Consider the following 16,729-nt stretch of genomic DNA (forward strand, 5'->3'; position numbering starts at 1 on the left):
AAAGAGTGAGATAATAAAATTTGCGGACGACACCAAACTATTTAGTGGAGCTTGGACAAAGGAAGACTGTGAAAAATTGCAAAGGGACTTGGACAAATTGGGAGAATGGGCAGAGAGATGGCAGATGAAGTTCAATGTTGAGAAATGTAAAGTATTGCATGTGGGAATCAGAAACCCGAGGCACAGCTATACGATGGGAGGGATGTTATTGAATGAGAGTACCCAAGAAAGGGACTTGGGGGTAATGGTGGACATGACAATGAAGCCGACGGCACAGTGCGCAGCGGCCGCCAAGAGAGCGAATAAAATGCTGGGGATAATCAAGAAGGGTATTACACCAAGAACGAAAGAAGTTATCTTGCCGCTGTACCGGGCAATGGTGCGTCCGCATCTTGAGTACTGCGTCCAGTATTGGTCACCATACCTTAAGAAGGATATGGTGTTACTCGAGAGAGTTCAGAGGAGAGCGACAAGACTGATTAAGGGGATGGAAAACCTTTCATACGCTGAGAGATTGGAGAAACTGGGTCTCTTTTCCCTGGAGAAGAGAAGACTTAGAGGGGATATGATAGAGACTTACAAGATCATGAAGGGCATAGAGAGAGTAGAGAGGGACAGATTCTTCAAACTTTCAGAACATAAAAAAACAAGAGGGCATTCGGAAAAGTTGAAAGGGGACAGATTCAAAACAAATGCTAGGAAGTTCTTCTTTACCCAACGTGTGGTGGACACCTGGAATGCGCTTCCAGAGGACGTTATAGGGCAGCGAACGGTACTGGGGTTTAAGAAAGGATTGGACAATTTCCTGCTGGAAAAGGGGATAGAGGGGTATAGATAAAAGATTACTGCACAGGTCCTGGACCTGATGGGCCGCCGCGTGAGCAGACTGCTGGGCGCGATGGACCTTAGGTCTGACCCAGCGGAGGCATTTCTTATGTTCTTATGTTATCTCTCCTGCTGCCAGGGGGGTGTCAGTTGGCAGCGGAAGAGATTGAGCATCTCTCCCGCTGCTGAGGGAGGTTATAATGCACCTGCTCAAAATGCGTGCTTTTACTACTCCCACTCACACAAAAAAATAGACAGTTTATGATTCTTCCTGTAATTTTTTTTTCATTAGCCACAGTCAAAACACACACCGCAAAATGCACTTTTAATGGTGCTGTCACTGTACTGGCACCCGCTGTTGCCAAAAGTTGACACCCTTCCTAGAGAATGATTTGGTGATTTTTAAGAATCCACCGGAGTGCTCGTTTCAATATTCAAGAGCCCATTAGCATGGCAGTGTCAGAGATTGCTAGAAAGCTTGCTATAGACCACAATAGGTTGTTTTGATAATCCGCCGTTAAAATGCATGCAGGCTAAACCATCTGCAACCAGTTTAGCGACCACGTTAAAGTTTTGAGAATCTGGTCCTAAGTCCTGACTTTTTTTTTTGTTTAGAAGCTATAACTGTGTAGAGAGAAATTTCAAAGGAGGCAAGACTTTCCATCATGCCTAAGGACTCCTTTTATAAAGCTACAGTAGAGGTTTCTACCGCAGGCTGACGAAGTACATGCTCCGACACTCATAAGAACTCTACCTCATTGGCCCGCAGTAGAAACCACTACAGCCACTTTGTAAAAGCCAGGGTAAGTATGTACAGGTAATATCACTAGAATCTAGAGATAATGACCCTGTTTTACTAAGGTGTGCTAACTGATTAGCGCGTGCTAATCAATTTAGCACACGCTAAACGCTAATATGTGCATGTTAGTCTATGGACGCGTTAGCGTTTAGTGTGTGCTAATCGGTTAGCGCACCTTAGTAAAACGGGGAATATGTATAGCAAAAAGAATGACAGGATTGTGCTACATAATGTAAAAGGCTTCCAAGCCGTCTTAAGACTTTTTTTTATTTTTTTCTATATTGGAGCTTTGAGTGAATTAGGAGACTCACAAAAGACTTGTGGTTGGGGTTTTGAAGGCAGTTTGGAATACTGCGTTCAATACTGGAGGCTACATTACCATAAAGATGTACTGAGAGTCGAGTCAGTTCAACGAATGGCCACCAGGATGGTCTCGGGGCTCAAGGATCTCTCGTATGAGGAGAAGCTGAATAAACTGCGGCTATACTCTCTCGAAGAACATAAGGAGAGGGGAGACATGATTGAGACGTTTAAATATATCACCAGTCGTATCGAGGTGGAAGATGATATTGTCTTTCTTAAAGGACCCTCGGCCACAAGAAGGCATCCGCTGAAAATCAGGGGCGGGAAATTTCATGGCAACACCAGGAAGTATTTCTTCACCGAAAGAGTGGTTGATCGTTGGAATGAGCGTCCAGTGCAGGTGATCGAGGCCAGTAGCGTGCCGGATTTTAAGAGCAAATGGGATACCCATGTGGGATCTCTAAGAGGGTAGAGTTAGTGGGGTGGGTCATTAGAGTGGGCAGACTTGATGGGCTGTGGCCCTTTTCTGCCGTCATTTTCTATGTTTCTATATTTAAAGAGACCTATCCTTTTAATTTTGCAATAAAACTATTCAAACTAAGGATAATTTGCTACTACAGAAATTGACTTCAACGTTGGAGCAAGAAATCTCTAGGCAGCCCTGCTAAGTCCAGGAAACACTTTTTGCTTCCTTTTGATTTTGACCTATCCTGGATCTATAGAACAATAACGGTGATGGGTCAAAAGCGCGCAAGGACAAAGGCACGCCAACAACCAAGCGTGGACAACTGAGCGCAGGGCTTAATCGCGCCAAAGAAAACCCCTATTTTAAAGAGCTCTGACAGGGGGTGTGAGGGGGAACGCCCCCACTCTACTTAATAGGGATCGCGCTGCCTCACGCTGCCATGTTGGGGGGTGTAACCCCCCACATTATACTGAAAACTCAACTTTTTCCCTAAAAAACAGGGAAAAAGTTAAATTTCCAGTATAATGAGGGGGATTACAACCCCCCCAAAACCCCCACAACGCCAGCGCGATCTCTATTAAGTAAAGTGGGGGGCTCCCCACCAACACCCCCCGTCGGAGCCCTTTAAAATTTGGTTTTTCTTCGGCGCGATAAAGTCCTGCACTCAGTTGTCCGCGCTCGGTTGTTGGCGCGCCTTTGTCCTGGCGCGCTTGATTGGGAAGGGAGAGGGGAAGGTTGCATGAGAAAACTGCCTATAAAGGGGGATGGGACTTGATATACTGGGTTTTCTGTGTGGTTTACACAGTCAAAGCTGTTTACTTGGGGCAATGAAGTGTTAAGTGACTTGCCCAGGGTCACAAGGAGCTACAGTGGGAATCAAACTCACAACCTCAGTGTGCTGAGGTAGCTGCCCTAACACTAGGCCACGCCTCCATGCTTCTGAAGGAGGTAAAAGCATGTTATTTCCTTTCTTTTGTGGGAAAGACTGAACACTGTATAAATTCTTTTGGTAAAAGCTAAGAAACCTGTTTGGAGTTGTGTTTTGTTTTGTTTTTTTTGGTCTTGCCTTTCACACTGGAATTAGCAGTGTTGGCTAATTCCAGTGTGGACTTTGGAGCACCCCTTAAGAACAAAAACTTGGATGCAAAAGCTGTACTCCACCATGAGAAAGTCATATGTAGCTGTGACATGCTAAAATGACATTGTTATTTGAAACTATTGGGGGTTTTTTTTTTGGGGGGGGGGTTGAGTGGGAGTCATACATTTCCACTATTTTTTTAAATGAAATATGCACTTAAAGGTCAAGCACAATCTCAAATAAACTTTTTTAAGATCAAACCGCATAATTTAAGTGTGAGTGTCATCCTGAGTGAGTTCAGATCAGGAAAACTATGTGAGCAGCTCAGCTAAAGTAGCTGAAAGTTAGGGACAAAAGAGTAAAAACATCTTAGTATTCCAGTGAACCATTGATTGAAATGCCCAGCAAGTGATGTACAGGTCCTGTGCATAGAATAATAAGTCTCATCACAGCTGGGCTTTAATAGCTTGAAAATCCCCCTACATGCAGTGCTGTAATAACCAGAGGGTGAATCAATGTATAAAGTCAGAATACTTAGAATGGGGAGGGATGAACCTTGTGTTATTATATCCAGTACGGTAGAATATGACAGTGAGAATAAATGGCCACAATGACTTAGGGCGGAATGGAAGCAGATTAAGAGGTAAAGGAATTCAATGAAAATGGCAAAGGGAGATGATGTGGTAAGTGAATGTTAAAAGACACCAGGCTTGTCTTGCTGATATGGATGATCACTTGCTATTACTTGAAATTGCCCGTATGGCATTAAGACATATGATGGATGTTATTCAACAGAAGTACTTGAATAATAGCTATTTAGTTGTGTTATTCCAACCTCAATATCCGTCCATATACTGCAATGATTTAATGGTAAGAAATGGGACTAGATACCAACATTTTTTCCATAGAGTAATAGATGATTAAATGCAAAAGGCTCAGTCCCACCACTCCACCGCTGTTAGGATTCTGAACCGCGGGAAGAAATTACGTGGTGACTTTCATCATTGGCTCTTGTGCATTTACCAATAGTCCAATACTAATATCTCTCGTTTTTTATGTATATTTAAATATTCATTTTCTATTTTTCTTCAGCTATTTTATCATATATAATGTGCACTTATCTCTGCATTGGCCAACATCTGGGAGCCTGACCCGACATGTTTCGCGCCGTTTTAAAAGCTTACTTTGGAATCGGATGACAGCAGCCACCTCGGGAGACCCTTGATAAAGCGCAATGGTGCGAAACATGTCGGGTCAGGCTCCCAGATGTTGGCCAATGCAGAGATAAGTGCACATTATATATGATAAAATAGCTGAAGAAAAATAGAAAATGAATATTTAAATATACATAAAAAACTAGAGATATTAGTATTGGACTATTGGTAAATGCACAAGAGCCAATGATGAAAGTCACCACGTAATTTCTTCCCGCGGTTCAGAATCCTAACAGTGGTGGAGTGGTGGGACTGAGCCTTTTGCATTTAATCAACTATTACTCTATGGAAAAAATGTTGGTATCTAGTCCCATTTCTTACCATTAATTCAACAGAAGTACAGCATTTTTAATATGGGAAGATAAAACATTTCATGCGTTTGTCAGTCTAGCTCAGTCACTTCAGGGAAACGGTTGATATCCTGTTTGCTTTGAATAGACTAAAGTGCACAGTAGGGTGGGCCAAAAAAATTAATTAACACATTTTGGGGTCCTTTTACTAAGGTGCAGTAGTCAATGTAGTGCGCACTAAACGCTAATGCATCCATTATATTTATGCGCTAAATCGGATAGCACGCCTTAGTAAAAGGACCCCTTTGTTCACAAGGCTAATTTTATTCCTTTATATAACAATGAAAAACACACAAAATTTTACTTAAAACAAAGTTTAGGGGTTGCCCCACCTCACTGTTTTTTTTTTTTTAATTACCACTAAGCATAACTGTATATTGTAATTCTTGTGCATGCGACAAATCAAAGGAAACAAATTGTTTCTGCTCTTCATCTTTTATCAAAGTACAGTAAAACCTTGGATTGCAAGTAACATGGTTTGCAAGTGTTTTGCAAAACATTTGATTAAATTTTAACTTGATATACAAGCAATGTCTTGCAATACAAGTACATACAGTATACACACATCACAGCTGAGCCGATGGTTCTTCTCTCTCTGATGCTGCGGGAGTGTAGTGACTGTTCTACACGAGCAAAATCTTGCAATGCGAGTACATACAGTATAAATACGCCACATCATCACAGCTGAGCCGATGATTCTTCTCTCTCTGACACTGCGGGTGTGTAGTGACTGTTCTAAACGAGCGAGGTCTTGCAATACGAGTACATACAATATACATGCGTTCCATCATCACAGCTGAGCCGATGGTTCTTCTCTCTCTGACGCTGCGGGAGTGTAGTAACTGTTCTACACGAGCAAAATCTTGCAATGCGAGTACATACAGTATAAATACGCCACATCATCACAGCTGAGCCGATGATTCTTCTCTCTCTGACACTGCGGGTGTGTAGTGACTGTTCTAAACGAGCGAGGTCTTGCAATACGAGTACATACAATATACACGCGTTCCATCATCACAACTGAGCCGATGGTTCTTCTCTCTCTGACGCTGCAGGAGTGTAGTGACTGTTCTAAATGAGCGAGGTCTTGCAATACAAGTACGTATAGAATTTTGTATTAAAGTTTTTGGGTTGTGGAACGAATCGTCTAAGTTTCCATTATTTCCTATGGGGAAATTCGCTTTGATATACATCCGCTTTGGATTACAAGCATGGTTCTGGAATGAATTATACTTGCAAACCAAGGTTTTACTGTATTGTATTTTTCAGTGAGGCTTATCCCTCATTCTGGTGCATCATTAATAACAGTCAGTCTGCAAATATTTCAGGAAAGAATTATATGATTTCATTGGCATATTTTCCGAACTACTAGTACTTTTAGGCTTTAAGAAGATTTATGCAATAGGACATTTATTTAGCATTTGGATTTTGTCCCATCAGAGGTAGTTTGTTTTGCTGCTGTTGATGGAATTGTGGCAATGTTGCCTTTGAAACTGCAAAAGAACTGCAACTTTTCTTGAAATCTTTTTTCAAGTGAGGGTTGAATATTCTATTATGAATTTTGATAATAAATGTTTTATGGTGTATTGTGTTAAGCTTCACGGTGATTAAATATTAAATTTGAGGGAGCTTTATTTGGGGGTTTTCACTGAATTGTAATTGTTAATTGATCAAAGATACATATTCGTTAGGGACATAAGAACATAAGAAGTTGCCTCCACTGGGTCAGAACCTGAGAACTGGGATAGAATGCCACTGCCCCAGTAATGTCAGGATGGAGAATATATTGAAATGAATTGAGTTCAGCATATCAGTGATCATACTGCTGGTTTATAATATTCCTTTCAACACATGGAATCTCTAGGATCAGAGAGGACCTGGAGGAATTGCAATCTTAAGCAGAATATTAAATAGATGTTCTACCTGTACACTTTGTAGATGCATCAGTGAAGATGCCCAGGCTTTATTATGCTACAGTAGGAATTACCTTGCAAAATTAATCTCCACTGGTGCATGAAAACTTGTAGTTTATATTAGGGCTGCACGTCAATTAAAATTTTTAATCACATGATTAATTGCAATTGAAAATTTTAATCGCCTGATTAATCACATAAAGCGCCCCCCCCCCTTCGCATTTCCTTTTGCACAGTGCAAAATAAAGATGGCAGAAATAAATTCTCAGAACCGACCTGTTTCAATTATTAAACTGAAAATCATTTTTCTTACCTTTTTATTTTTCTAATCATTTTGGGCTCCTTTTATGAAGCAGCGGTAGAGGGTTTTAGAGTGGTCAGTGAGGTAAATGCTCCAAATACTCATTCAATTTCTATGAGCATAGGAGAATTTACCTTGCTGGTCCGTACTAAAACCCTCTGCTGCTGCTTAATAAAATGAGCCCTTTGTCCCCTGTCCCTGGTTCTGCTTTCCTCTCTCTGTGCTCTGAGTTCTGTTTCCAGGGCCTTTTGTCCATTCACTATTTCTTTAGTCTCCTTTGGGGTTTTTTTTAAAGCATAAATGTGGGCACCTAGTTATTGAATGTTTAATTTTTAAACATTTCCAACTCAAAATGGACTACTCCTTGGCAAGCATCAACATTTCAGACACTATCTGGTCGATATTCAACCTGTGGTGATCAAAGTTATTTTAATTGCTAATTGCTGCAGGCAGACTTATCCCCAGGGCTAATAACAGTTCTTTCAACTGCCAGAGCTTATGTGGGTCCTACCAATATTCAATCAGAATTTGCATAAGACATTTATGTTGAATATTGGTAGAGATCCATATAAGGGGTTAAAGGCAGTGGCGTAGTGAGGGTGATAGGTGCCTGGGGTAGTGGCACCCCTCCCCTTACCTTGTCTCTGCCCCCTCGCTCCTTCCCCAATCCACCGTGCCGCGCATCCCCTTCCCTTCCCCCATTCCTCTAATTGTTCATTGCCGCGAGCAACAAGAACTTCAGTGTGCTACTTGTGACCCCGTTGGCTCTCCCTCTGACATTACTTCCTATGTAAAGCACCCGGAAGTGATATCAGCGAGAAAGCCGATGGGGTCGCAAGGAGCATGTTGAAGTTGTTGCTTGCAGTGGTGAGCTAGAGATCTGGGGGAAAGGAAAGGGATGTGCATGTGGCAAGGGGAGGATTGGGAAAAGGTGGGCAGAGAGGAGAAGGGATGCCAGTGCCCCATCAATATTTATTTATTTATTTATTTAATTCAATTTCTATCCCGTCCTCCCAGTAGCTCAGAACGGGTTACAAGTTAACATTCACAGTGGATTACATTGGACAGTACAAATGACAATACAGCAACTTAAGCACAAGTTTGGAAGAATAGTGATTTTGGACAGTTTGGAGGGGGGTACTTAAGGGGACTATATTGGGTAGAACATAAGAATTGCTGCTGTTGGGTCAGACCAGTGGTCTATCGTGCCCAGCAGTCCGCTCATGCGGTGGCCCTTAGGTCAAAGACCAGTGCCCTATTTGAGTATCTGTACTGTAGTATCTTAAACCCTAGCTTGGAAGAGTGGTGTCTTATGGTCATCTTGGGGGGGGATGTTCAGAGGGAATTCCTTGGGGGAGAGCAGAGGTAGGATCTAAGGGATTGGCAATTAGTGGAGGTTGGTAAGGAGGGGTCAGAGGGAATGATAGCGGCTGGATTATTAGTTGAAAAGGAGGGTCCTTTGTCCCTCCCCTGTCCCCCCCCCTCCCCTCTCTCTCATTCTCACTGTAAGTTGCCTAGAGCCTGCACAGATTTGAGCGATACACAAATGGAAGATTACATTAGATTAGGAATCGTAAATAGAAAATGGGAGTTTTTTTTAGGACCATTGAAAGAGAATTGAGCCTTGATGAGCCTGTCTGACCTGGTTCTCTGAGGTCTTTTACTTCTGATAAAAGGATAAATAATTGCAATAAAGAAAAAGAAAGGCATAATGATTGATCCTTGTACTTCTATTTCCTTTATAATGGCATCCGTATTATATTGGTCTGCACATTACTTTGAATTTATAGTCTGCATCTTATCAGCTAAACTACCCTGAAGAATCTTAGAGAAACTCATTATCTGTACCTTGTTGGGGTTTTTTTTGTCTTTTTCCTATACCTTTCCACTGCTGAACACACAACTAATGTAAACTTAGACATAAATGTTACCATAATTAAAATAAAATAGTCACTGCAGCTGAACTTGCCGCTGTTCATTTCTACAGAGATCTTACATCACTTCAGAAGTATGAGAATTATTAGGCAACATAAAAGATGCTTTCGAAAACAGCTATTTCATTTGCTAGCACTTAGCTTGATCAAAAGCATTACTTAGAAAATACATGTACTCATAATACTTAAGAGGCTTCACTAAGCAAGCAAATTCAAATTAATGAAAAACAGTGTTATAGTGCAACGTGTGGAGATATTACGTATAGCACTCTGATAGCAGCCATAACTTGAGAGCATCATGTAACAGACATGCTATAATGCTTGAAAGACATTCTTTTCTTTGAAGAGCCCGACATTCTAATACTCTGTGCTTTTCTTTAGCAGTACAGTACTAATATTCTAGAATCTGAAATCAATTGTTAACTGAGGTTTCAATGCGACATTGATATTTTCTGCCAAGTGCTTTTGATCAAGCTAAGCATTTTCAAAAATATTTTTCAAAGCATCCTTTTGCCTGGCTTTTCATTGTAAAGAAATACTGTAGTCATAATTAGTAGAATGCTGTGTATTGTATCTCCATGTGAATGAATAGTTGCTTGTTCAGCTATAACATTAGTATTCTCTAATTTGAAATCAACTGTTGTTGGAATATTAGCATTTTTGAGTTATGTGTTTAATTAAGCTAAGCATGTTCCAATGAAGTAATTTCTGAGAAGTTCAAACGAAGTAATTTCTGAGAGTGTCTTTCTGGCTAGCAAAGAGGTGTTCAGCTATCAAAGAAGGGAGGACATATCTTCAGCAGCTAGACTGGATAATCTACTGAAGAAGGCTTACGTAAACTAATATAAGAATAGCCTCTTACTGGGTCAGACCCATGGTCCATCAAGCCCAGTGGCCCGTTCTCGCGGTGGCCAATCCAGGTCACTAGTGCCTGGCCAAAACCCAAGGAGTAGCAATATTCCATGCTACTAATGCAGGGCAAGCAGTGGCTTCCCCCATGTCTTTCTCAATAACAGACTATGGACTTTCATCCAGGAATTTGTCCAAACCTTTCTTAAAACCAGCTACGCTATCCACTCTTACCACAACCTAGAATCGTTAGGGCTGGGTGATTAAAGCCCTTAGATAAGTGAAGCATTAAGGGCAATGTCTGGAAAACAGTTTATACTAATGCCCATAGTATGAGAAATAAAGTTTGAATCTAGAGGCTCTGATAGAAGAGGCTAATTTGGATTTAGTGGCAGTCAGGGAGACATGGTTCACAGAGAACCATCATTGAGATATAATTATACTGGACTATATTCTGTTCAGGAAAGACAGGGTAGAAAGAAAGGGAGGGAAAGGGGAATTATATGTTAAAGATAATTTTAAGGCTACCAAATTGAAGGACCTACAGGGTAAGGAAAAATACTATGAATCAATCTGGAAAGAGGGAATGGAAAATGTATTTACATTTGTGTGATATATAGGCCTCCTTCACAGCCAGAAGAAATGAGCAGAGATATAATTGAAAACATTCAAAATATAGTCGTGAAAAGGGACGTACTACTAATAGGTATTTTAATATGCCAGATGTTGATAGGTGATTTTAATATTTCAGAATTTGATTGGGATATCCCTATTGCAGGGTCTTCTAGAAGACCCTGGATTCTCTACAAGGGGAATTATTCAAGTAGTTGGTAATTAATCCCACAATTGATGGGGTCATACTGGGCTTAGTGCTTATGAATGAGAAGAATGTTTCTGATGTTATAGTGGGTGATCATCTGGCATCTAGTGATCATCGGATGGGGAGGTTTAATATTAAGATAGGTGTGGAGAGGGTTCATTCAGAAGTGAAGGTTCGATGCTTCAAAAAAACTAACTTTGTTCAGATGGAGGATTATCTCAATGAATTGTTGTCTGGATGGGAAGGAACATCAGGAAGAAGTAGAAAAACAGTAGGCAAAATTGAAAGGAGCTATTGTAAGGGCAAACCCCCCTCCCCCCCATTTTTATAAGGAAAGGAAATAAAAGGAAAAGAAGGGAAAAGAAGGATGCTTTGGTTTTTAAAAGTAGTAGCTGAAAAGGTAAGGAAAATGAAGTTAGCCGAAACTACAAGAGATTGCAGAAAAAGGAAGACAGGTGATGATATCTGGAAAAGCTATGAGAAACTGGTAGAGTATTCAGGAAAGCAAAGATGCAAATTGAAGAAAAAATAGCTAATACAGTAAAAGGGGGGAGAATACATTTTTTAGAAATGTTAGCAATAGCAGAAAGTACAAAAGTGGCATTGTGAGACTCAAAGGTGAAGGGGAGAAATATGTAGAAATTGATAAGGATAAGATGGAATTGCTTAACCAATACAATAAAACTGGGGTACAAGACATTTTTTAGATATGTTAGTGATAACAGGAAGTACAATAGTGGCATTGTGAGATGTTTTTGTAAGTGATATTGCTAAAGGCCTGTCTGGTAAGGTTTGCCTCGTGGTTGATACCAAAATCTGCAATAGGGTATATATCCCTGATGATGTGGATAATGAAGAATGGTCTGGAATTTGGCAGTTAAGATTTAATGCTATAAAAATGCAGAGTCATGCATTTGGGCTGCAAAACCCCAATGAACAGTGTACATTAGTGGATTAAGAACTTTTGTGCATACGTGGTGATCTTAAGATAGCCAAACAAGCTGGAAAGGTGATGGCAAAAGCTAGAAATATGCTTGGGTGCATAGGGAGGGGAATGGTCAGTAAGAAAAATAAGGTGATAATGCCCCTGTATAAGACTAGTGAAACTTCATTTAGAATATTGTGTACAATTCAGGAGACAGCACCTTTAAAAAGATATAAGCAGAACTGAATCAGTCTACAAGGTGGCTACTAAAATGGTCAGTGGTCTTTGTCATAACATAAATACACTCCCCCCTCCATATTCACAAGTTTAGGATTCACAAATTTGGTTATTCGCGAGTCACTAAACTACCCCACCTCTTCACACCTTACTTTTAAAGCCTGGTGGTGTGGCAGTGAAGCGGGACAGAAGCGATCTACCTACGCTACTGCCCCATGCAGAGCCACAAACAAAAATGGCTGCCATGAGTTCCTGTGGTCTCGCAAGAGTACAGCAGGAACTCATGGCAGCCATTTTTGTTCATGGCTCTGTACAGGGTAGGAGCGTAGGAAGACCAATGCTGCCCTGTTTTACCGCTGGACCACCAGGCTTTAAAAGTAAGGTGTGGAGAGGTCCAGGAGGCAGGAGGGAGGCGGGGTGGTTCAGAATTCGCCCTAAAGTTACTCATGAATTTTTCTTATTCACAAGGGGGCTCTGCCCCTAAATCCCGCAATATGGAGGGGGGAGTATATGGGAGAAGGGAGATATGATAGAGATGTTTAAATACCCTGGAATGAGGGGACATAGGATGAAGGTAAAATGAGGTAAACTCAGCTTGATAGTTCAACCCTAATAGAATAAAAGTTGAACAATATAAAATCAATGGTACTGTCTTGTACAGTCAGTAGATGTTTGGGTAAAGTATACGAAGCAGGCTTCCACAACCGCAGTCCCTCACCCTTTTCTCTATATTTCTTAAGTCTTCACTGACTTACTCACTGTCATTTGTTACTGCCATAACTTTTGTTCCAATGCTTTTTATCAGTTTGAAAATGTTATTTTTCTGCCCCAAATATTATGCCATTAGTAGAACCTTCTGTAAATCGTGCAATGAACTTCAAATAGTTGTAACAATGTGGCAGACAAGGCAAAGAAAATTGCAGGAAGCAGCAGACTGATGATGGGATGCAACTAATAGATGAGACCTATATAAGAACATAAGAAATGCCATCCTTTGTCAAAACAAAAAAATAAAAGGTAAAAAAAAAAGGTTGCTGCTCTTAAGCATGCGCAGACTATCTACAGATAGTCTGTGCGTGCATCGGGATCGCTAGAGAGCAATCCCGACAGTCGATTGGGGGCGTGATTCCGGATCCGATCCGTGCCCTTTGTGAACCTAGCCCTATGTCCTCCTGGAGTAATTGTCTGTAAGGCTTTGAGGCTCATTGTTTAATTTGAGAATTTTCTCAGCAGCCACCTTGCACAAAGAACAAGGCGCAATTACTAATTAGGCGATAACGATTAAGTAAGTGCCTTGTCCCTATATAATTTGATATATTCAAATCTATACATACACTTTTCTGTCAAAATTTGATCCATATAAAAAGCAAGTGCTAGTGTCTGAGCGTGCCATTTATTTGTGGCAACTTTCAATGTGAAGCTTTTTATGAGCTTGCTGCAGGATGCATAGACTTTGCATTAATTCAGACAGTATAGAATTTGACACTTTATAAAGAATGCCTTTTGATGATACACCTCAGGGCTCCTTTTGCTAAGCTGCGTTAGGACATTAACACATGGAATAACGCGCGCCGCTAGACCTTAACGCCAGCATTGAGCTGGAGTTAGTTCTAGCCGGTAATATCCTGCGTGCGCTGAAAACGCTAGCGCACCTTAGTAAAAGGAGCCCTCAGTTTATTGGCTGCTACATTAGACACATTTAATTGAGCTGATTTATTATGTAAGTACTAGTAGCGTTTTTGAGATTATTTAGAGGACATGGAGAAAGATTTGATTTATTTTGCATTGTAAGTTTGCTTCTTTAGTATTCATCAGTTCACATGCAAATTGTAAGAACAATTACTTGTCATACAGTAGTATTATACAAGGAAAAAGAAGTAATGCAATTCACGTTGAAGGCAGAGGAGCAATTACAGTTCATATAAGCAACATTATGCGATTTTAGCCACTGTATATTAGCTGACAAGAATTAGTGTTAGAAATCGTAAATTATCATTTGAGTTTGTCATGCTCATTTCATCAACATAACTTACACTCTTTAAGGATCAACTGATAATCAGTGCATGAGTCTGTGAAGATGCTGTTCAAATATATGCCATTTGCAAAGACAGCGCTCAAATTTGAAGATTTCAGAAACGTCTGTTGGATAAATACTTCTGACGGATATTGTATTTTTAACATCAACATGATGGAAGCTTATTTTCCTTTAATAATTGCTCTTGACTTGCTGGTATAAAATGCTACAGATATCAAAAGACTTGATTTGACATATGATTAACCAGTTGAGGTTTTTTTGTTTTTTTTCAGATTGTCAAAATTGTTAACATACTGTATTGTAGCCTAATAAAATAGAGAAAACAATAAACTATAAAGTCTACTTAATCTCCATTTCAAAGCCAGACTATTATATAGCTAGACAGCTTTTTTGTGTCAAAAAAAAAGAAGAATAAGGAGACCAGAAGAAAGCCATAGATGACGATATTCTGACAATTTAAAACGTTGGAGATGCTGAATGGATTTTTGGTTGGACATCTTCACATCTGGTTAAAACTTGCCCAGATTAGTGGATGAGGACTGATGCTGCTAATATTGCATGCTATCTGGTTGACTTTTCCCAGTCACCTCAGACCACAATAGATAAATAGCTGCCCTAAATTTAACTGGACAATCCAAGAAGTTTGAGAGGACCAACAAAAAAAGATTTGTTGATGTCATAGGTCTGAACCTATGTTCCTACCAAGCTGAGCACATGAGCAATTGCTCATACATTCTAGGCATGCAACTCACAGATTTTACTTGGCACTCACAAAAATACTCGTAAATCTGGAAAACTTAAGAACATAAGAAAAGCCTTACTGGGTCAGACCAATGGTCCATCAAGCCCAGTAGCCCGTTCTCATACTGGCCAATCCAGGTCACTAGTACCTGGTCAAAACCCACGGAAAAGTCTGACTAGAACCAAGCCATGCCACTCTGCTACATTGAATCTGCCCTAGAAAGTGAGGGACTTGTCTGGGAATTGAACCCAGGACCACTTGCACCAAAATCAAGCATCATACCCCTAGACCAATGAGCCACTCTTAGCTTATAGAACTTGTTGCTCAAATGAGAAAATTTTGTACCACCTGGCCAGTCCTTAGAGGAAGGAGCCTCGTTCAGCTGTATGATAAGCTAAGGTGCGCTAGCGGTTTTAGCACGCGCTTAGCACGTGCTACAATGCCACGTGCGTGCTAAATGCTAACACCTCCACAAAGCTTGCATTAGTATTTTTCGTTTAGCGTGTGGTTTGCGCACGCTAATCTTCAGCGCGCGCTAAAAATGCTAGCGCACCTTAGTAAAAGGACCCCTAAGTTATTATACTAATTTATTAAACCAAACTATTTAAAGTTTTAAGAATCAAGATTGAAAATTTAAATAAAATTAAAACCCAGTTCGTTTGAATAAGGTAGATAGTTCTAAGTCTAATAGATGCTTGCATTGTCATATTGATACAGAGACCTTGGATCATCTGTTGTATTATTGTCCATTGATACTTAATTTCTGGAAGTCAGTTTGGGGACAAATAAATATTATTCTTGAATCATCAATCCCGTTAACCTACGAAGCCATAATTTGTGGTACAATATTGCATATTAGGCCTTCATTAGATAGATATAAAAGCCATCTCTTCTTGATTATGACCGGAATAGCCATCCAGATGATTACGCATAACTGGAAGAGTTACAACAGACTTAATTTTGCATTTTGGTGGGCAAATATTTGTTCCACGTATAAATATGAGAGAATGAATGCGGAGTGTTTGGGGTCTAGTTTGACGTTCAATAAGGTGTGGAGCCCATTGACTGCATATGTTGAATTGCAATGAATGCCAGTATTTCCCTTTTTATAGATTCCTTACACATCCTGGGGGGGGAGGGGAAGGTATTTGTGTTTGCTAAAGGTATTTATCTATAATATTGTAATAATATATGCATGTGCAGTGTAATAGTTATGTGAGGAAGGGAGGGAGAAAAGGATATATTAATTTTGTGATATTTTAAGTACGTTATGTATAATGCTCATGTTTAATATATTTGTATTGCACTGTCAAAATTTAAAAATCAATACAGAATTTAAAAAAATATAATAAATAAAATAAAAACTAATATATCAATAGGATGGTGATATGACCAATAGGTGGGATCAATAGGTGGGATCAATAGGTGGGATATGACCAATGAGGAGGCTAGCTATGTTTGAATTCTGTACTATGACAGATCTGATTCTGTACAGATGTAGCCATTGAGGTCTAATCCTTTCTATCAAAGGAAATTATGAATTGAGAATACAATAAGGTAATAAATGAATTGCTATTTGCTAAATATGGAATACTGAAATCAATTTAAGACTACTGAATCAGATACATCAGAAGGAATCTTTGAAAATAAGTTTTTTGATTACCATTTGATATATTACTAAATGAGGACACGTTAATTTTTGATATTTTAGATAGTACCTCATAAAATATTGAGATCTAGCAAGAACAGCTATTACTTTATATATGACAGTCCTTAGAGGGAGCGTTGGTCTGAACTAGAGAGTTGCGTGGGGACAGAAATCCCACCCGTCCCCGCCAAAGTCTCACCCGTCCCCGTGAGGAATCCCACCCGTCCCCGCGAGGAATCCTTCTGTCCCCACCTGTCCCCACGAGGAATCCCCTCCATTCCCACCCGTCC

General features: G+C 40.1%; 1 long non-coding RNA gene and 1 other non-coding gene across 2 annotated transcripts in view; one reads left to right on the forward strand and one right to left on the reverse strand.

Moving 5' to 3' along the window:
* Positions 1 to 16,729, forward strand: part of LOC117363155 — an 89,773-nt gene that overhangs the window by 4,717 nt on the left and 68,327 nt on the right. The gene's annotated exons all lie outside the window — the stretch shown is intronic.
* TRNAQ-UUG lies at positions 15,019 to 15,090 on the reverse strand. Its single transcript has one exon. It is a non-coding gene; the product is annotated as a tRNA-Gln (tRNA).

This window comes from Geotrypetes seraphini, chromosome 6 (genome assembly GCF_902459505.1).
Source record: "Geotrypetes seraphini chromosome 6, aGeoSer1.1, whole genome shotgun sequence".
Taxonomy (NCBI): Eukaryota; Metazoa; Chordata; class Amphibia; order Gymnophiona; family Dermophiidae; genus Geotrypetes; species Geotrypetes seraphini.